Here is a 6,037-nt window from a genome sequence, read left to right on the forward strand (position 1 = left end):
AAGTATTTGGGGCAGTTCTGCTTCCAGTGACCATTTCCTTTGCAATAGAAGCGCTCAGTTTCAGGATTGGGTCTATCTTTGGGCTTCTTCATGGGAGAGGCAACTTGTTTGTTGTTCTTCTGAAGTTCCCTTTCTTTCCCTTGCCCTTTTTCTTGAAACTAGTGGTCTTGTTAACCATCAACACTTGATGCTCCTTCTTGATTTCTACCTCCGCCAATTTCAACACCGCGAAGAGCTTTGGGAATCGTTTTCGTCATCCCTTGCATATTTATAGTTCATCACGAAGCTCTAGTAGCTTAGTGATAGTGACTGGAGAAATCTGCCAATCACTATCTTATCTGGAAGATTAACTCCCACTTGATTCAAGTGATTGTAGTACCCAGACATTCTAAGAACATGCTCACTGGTTGAGCTATTCCCTCCCTCTTGCAGGCAAAGTACTTGTCAGAGGTCTCATACCTCTCAACATGGCATGAACCTGAAATGCCAATTTCAGCTCTTGGAACATCTCATATGTTCCATGGAGTTCAAAATGTCTTTGGGGCCCCAATTCTAAGCCGTAAAGCATGGCGCACTAAACTATCAAGTAGTCATCAGAACGAGCTTGCCAAACGTTCATAACATCTGCATTAGCTCCTGCAACAGGTCTGTCACCTAGCGGTGCATCAAGGACATAATTCTTCTATGCAACAATGAGGATAATCCTCAGATCACGGACCCAGTCAATATTATTGCTACCATCATCTTTCAACTTAGTTTTCTCTAGGAATGTCTCAAAACAGGGGAGCTACATCGCGAGCTATTGATCTACAACATAATATGCAAAGACATTTTTTACTATGTTCATGATAAATTTTAGTTCAGTTAATAAAATTACTAATGAATTCCCACTTAAATCAACATCCCTAAAGTTGTGTAAGTGATACATGATCTAAATCAACTAAAGCATGTCCGATCATCATGTGAGATGGAGTAGTCTCTAATGGTGAACATCTACATGTTGATCATATCTACTATATGACTCATGTTTGACCCTTTCGGTCTCCAGTGTTTCGAGACCATGTATGTACATGCTAGGCCCGTCAAGTTTAACCCAAGTATTCCGCGTGTGTAAAACTGGCTAACACCCTTTGTATGTGAACGTAGAGTCTATCACACCCGATCATCACGAGGTGTATCGAAACGACAAACTGTAGCAATAGTGCATATTCAGGGAGAACACTTTTACCGTCGATCTAAGCAAAATAAGATGCATAAAAGATAAACGTCACATGCAATCAAAATATGTGACATGATATGTCCATCATCATCTTGTGCTTTTGATCTCCATCTCCAAAGCAACGTCATGATTTCCATCATCATTGGCTCGACACCTTGATCTCCATCGTCGCGTCGGGGTCATCTCGCCAACTATTGCTTCTACAACTATTGTTAACTCATAGTGATAAAGTAAAGCAATTACATGGCGCTTGCATTTCATACAATAATTAAGAGACAACCCTAAGGCTCCTGCCGGTTGTCGATATTAAAAAACATGATCATCTCATACAACAATATATATCACATCACGTCTTGACCATATCACATCACAACATTCCCTGCAAAAACAAGTTAGACGTCTTCTACTTTCTTGTTGTAAGTTTTACGTGACTGTTATGGGCAACTAGCAAGAACCGTTCTTACCTATGCAAAACCACAACGGTGATTTATCAAGTTTGCTATTTTATCCTTCTTCAAGGACCGGCCACAGTCAAATTCGATTCAACTAAAGTAAGAGAAACGGACACCCACCAGCCACCTTTATGCAAAACAAGTTGCATGTCTGTCGGTGGAACCTGTCTCATGTACGTGGACATGTAAGGTTGGTCCGGGATGCTTCATCCCACAATACCGCCGAATCAAAATAAGACGTTGGTGGTAAGCAGTATGAACATCACCGCCCTCAGCTCCTTTGCATTCTACTCGGGCAAATCATCTACGCATAAACCTGGCTCGTATGCCACTGTTGGGGAACGTTTCATGGAAAAACAAAAAATTTCTATGCACACGCAAGATCTATCCATGGAGATGCATAGCTACGAGTGGGGGAGAGCACCTTCATACCCTTGAAGATCGCTAAGCAGAAGCATTTATCAACGCGGTTGATATAGTCATACGTCTTCACGATCGATCCCGATCAAGTACCGAATGTACGGCACCTCCGCATTCAGCATATGTTCAGCTATATGACGTCCTCGCTTTCTTCATCCAGCAAGAGGGGCGAAGTAGTAGATGAGTTCCGGCAACACGACGGCGTGGTGACGGTGGTGGTGAAGAACAATCTCCACAGGGCTTCGCCAAGCACAACGGAAACTAGACGGAGGATAAACTAGAGGGGACGGGGTTGCCGGTACATGGCTTGGTGAATCTTGATCTGTTCCGGGTGCTAGCCCTGCCCCTCTATTTATATGTTGAGCCATGGGGTCATATCTTGGAGAAAAAGCCTCCTCAAAGTCGATTTAGCCCGCAAGCCAAGAGTCCTTCTCGGACTCCAGGACCAGATGCCAGGGTCCTTGGCGTCTGGCCCCAGACGCCAGGGTCCCTAGCATCTGGCCCCTGGCCTTCGCAAAACTTTCTTTTGCACTTTCCAAAATCCTCGTGGGCTTTACCCCTTGGCCCAAATAAAGTGTTCTTGTACCCAAACATTTCGGGAAACATCTGAAACCCCTTCCGGTGAATTCCCCTTCCGGAGACCAAACACCATTGTCCCATATATCAAACTTTACCTCGAGACTATTCCGGAGCTCCTCATCATGTCCGTGATCTCATCCGGGACTCCGAATAACATTCAGTCACCAACATACATAACTCATATAATACTATATCATCAACGAATGTTAAGCGTTCGGACCCTACGGGTTTGAGAATGATGTAGACATGACCGAGACGCTTCTCCAGTGAATAACCAATAGCGGGACCTGGATGCCCATATTGGTTCCTACATATTCTACAAAGATCTTTATCGATCGAACCTTTATGCCAACATACGTAGTTCCCTTTGTGTGTCGGTATGTTACTTATCCGAGATTTGATCGTCGGTATCTCCATACCTAGTTCAATCTCGTTATCGGCAAGTCTCTTTACTCGTTTTGTAATGCATCATCCCGTAACTAACTCCTTAGTCACTTTGCTTGCAAGCTTCTTGTGATGTTGTATTACCAAGAGGGCCCAGAGATACCTCTCCGTCATACGGAGTGACAAATCCCAGTCTCGATCCATGCGAACCCAACATACACCTTTGGAGATACCTATAGAGCATCTTTATGATCACCCAGTTAAGTTGTGACGTTTCATAGCACACAAGGTATTCCTCCGGTATTCGAGAGTTGCATGATCTCATGGTCAAAGAAACATGTATTTGACATTAAGAAAGCAGTAGCAATAAACTGAACGATCATATGCTATGCTAACGGATGGGTCTTGTCCATCACAGCATTCTCCTAATGATATGATCCCGTTATCACATGACAACTCATGTCTATTTCTAGGAAACCTTAACCATCTTTGATCAACGAGCTAGTCTAGTAGAGGCTCACTAGGGACACAGTATTATTTTATGCATCCACACATGTATTTAAGTTTTCGGTCAATAAAATTATAGCATGAATAATAAACCTTTAACATGATTAAGGAAATATAATAATAACCATTTTATTATTGTCTCTAGAGCATATTTCCATCAGGTCCGATCTGATTCAATCCCGAGCTTCTGATACGGATTCCTGGTTCGCCGACGCGGGAGAAAGTGCCCGGCGAGGGGGCGGGAAGATCCCATGGACCATGGTTGATTGTCTGGATGGAGAGTAAGAGGGGAGGGGAGGGGGATACATACAAGGGAGAGACGGAATACGAGAGCCCCATGACTAGGTTTCGTTAGAAAAGAGACACCGATGAAGGAAAAATTATTAAATCTGTTGGATGAAGAATTAGTGGTGCATGGGAATGGGATCGACCGGAGCAAGCAAGCCCTGTCTCAAACTTCCATTCTATACTTAGATAAGATGAGATAGTCGGTTCATTACAAATAGTATCGGACGATATACTTAGATATGCACATAGATAAACTGTCTTTATACTTAAGTAGATCTGGTTCAGTTTACAGAGATTGTTGGTCATCGTAGGCCATTCATGGTATAAAGACGCCACATTTACCACAACCATACCTGATGACGATTATCAGAGTGGATCACTGAACATATAGTCTAAAGATGGACTTCTCTGTTTTAATATTGTTAGTGTCACAAGTGGACTAAAATCGTTTTCCTTCTACAGCTTTATAGTCTAAGTTACTACTTGTAGAACGACAAAGAATAGCATGGAACATGTCAATAGTGGCCATTACCATGGACCACGGGCATGATTTATTCTGCATTGTTGTACAATACTACCTTATACAATATTAGTACAGCAGTAAATAGCTTGACACTCCAACACACCATCCAAGTCTCACAAACAGTTACACACACATATAATAAAGAAATACATCTTTAGTGTAGAAATTGCCAACTTGATAATTAGTTCATCCACGGATATCAAGTTGGTGCCCATGGTCCTTTGTCTTAGGTTCATCATTATGGCATGTTATAAGTTGGTGGTTTGTGGTTAATCCCGTGAAAATCTCCCACGGAGACATCACGGTGGGACTCTATGGTAGTGGTAGTTTCAACATTTTCTATTTCAGCATTATTGCTCACACCTCCTGCATTGGTCGCACCAGAAACATGCCCGCCAAGGGATGAACTCATCCCACTAAAGGATGCCTTCTGCTCTGCATTAATCACTTTGCGAGAGAATACAACTTGGCTCTGGTGTGCAACGCCCTCCAAGACATTGGAGGAGAACATAATTGCAAGGACAAGTAATAGGCCAACAGTGTTTCTCTTCGCCATTTTCCCTCTGGATTAGGTAACACAATTTTGTTAGAGTATCTAATATGTGCATGCAATTAAGCGAGAAATCAAGGGAAATACTTTCATGAATATGAGCGTAGCTATATGCTACAAGAATATTGAAAATAGAAAGTCAAACGAGGAAGAGCTGAGGATCATGAGTGTTTGTAGACCTTCAAGATGAGATTATATGTATCTATAGAGGCATAAGGAACTGTAACAAAGAGTTAATTTAGTAAGAGTGTACACGAATGAATTGCTTAGTTGTTGGTTAACCATGCATTAATTTGGAGATTATATAGCTATGATAAAGTGGTTTTCAAAATTATCGCTTGAAAGATTTTTTTCCCCATTCTAGAACCTAGCTAAGGGAGTAAAGATCCTATATGGTCTAACAATATAAACTTTAGGCATGTTGGTTGGAAGTAAATTGTGCAAGTTCAAATCAATGTCTTGCCTATTACTCAAAAACAGTAGAGCAAGCATTTGCATAGAATGATAAATATTGAACCTAAGGTGTTAGTGGAAATATTATTAATTGATTCTATTTATTAAAACACCCTATGGTGACACACAATTAAGTAAAACACATGGTGAATTTTCAAAGATATTACTTTGCATTGGTCATAATTATAAGCACAATGCCTCTCACAACTACTTAGTTTATGTGAACACGCATGTATTAGTTTGTTTCTAATTAAACAACATAATCTTTTCTCACTGCATGGTTTTGATAATCATGAGATCTCGATGTTGGAGCTTACTAAAAATGAATTATAAGTTATTGTATTATACAACAATATAGAACACATGCATTAAATAAAACATGAGGAAACATTATGGCAACTTACATGTTTCAAGCAACTCCCTGCTGGCAAGTATGTAACACTCGGAGTAGTTAGCGTACCTATATATATGAGAAAGACTCAAGGTATAACATGACAATAAAGATAACCATCTCTTCTTTAGGATAGTGGATGTCGGGCATGCGCAACTTTTACATGAATAATAATCATACATAAAAAACAAATTATCTTTGACATGTTCGCGGGAAGCTGAAGTGGAACGCATAATTTGTAACCAACATAACAACAAAGTTATACAATTGC

At 40.9% G+C, this 6,037-nt stretch overlaps 1 long non-coding RNA gene across 1 annotated transcript; it reads right to left on the minus strand.

Annotated features, from left to right (window-relative positions):
- Positions 1-4,357: 4,357 nt before the first annotated feature.
- On the minus strand, positions 4,358-5,831 carry LOC123040187 (uncharacterized). The gene is made up of 2 exons (XR_006418070.1): positions 5,780-5,831; positions 4,358-4,935 (listed from the first exon to the last, which is right to left on the minus strand). It is a non-coding gene; the product is annotated as an uncharacterized lncRNA (long non-coding RNA).
- Between the last annotated feature and the right edge of the window lie 206 nt (positions 5,832-6,037).

This window comes from Triticum aestivum, chromosome 2B, assembly GCF_018294505.1.
Source record: "Triticum aestivum cultivar Chinese Spring chromosome 2B, IWGSC CS RefSeq v2.1, whole genome shotgun sequence".
Classification (NCBI taxonomy): domain Eukaryota; kingdom Viridiplantae; phylum Streptophyta; class Magnoliopsida; order Poales; family Poaceae; genus Triticum; species Triticum aestivum.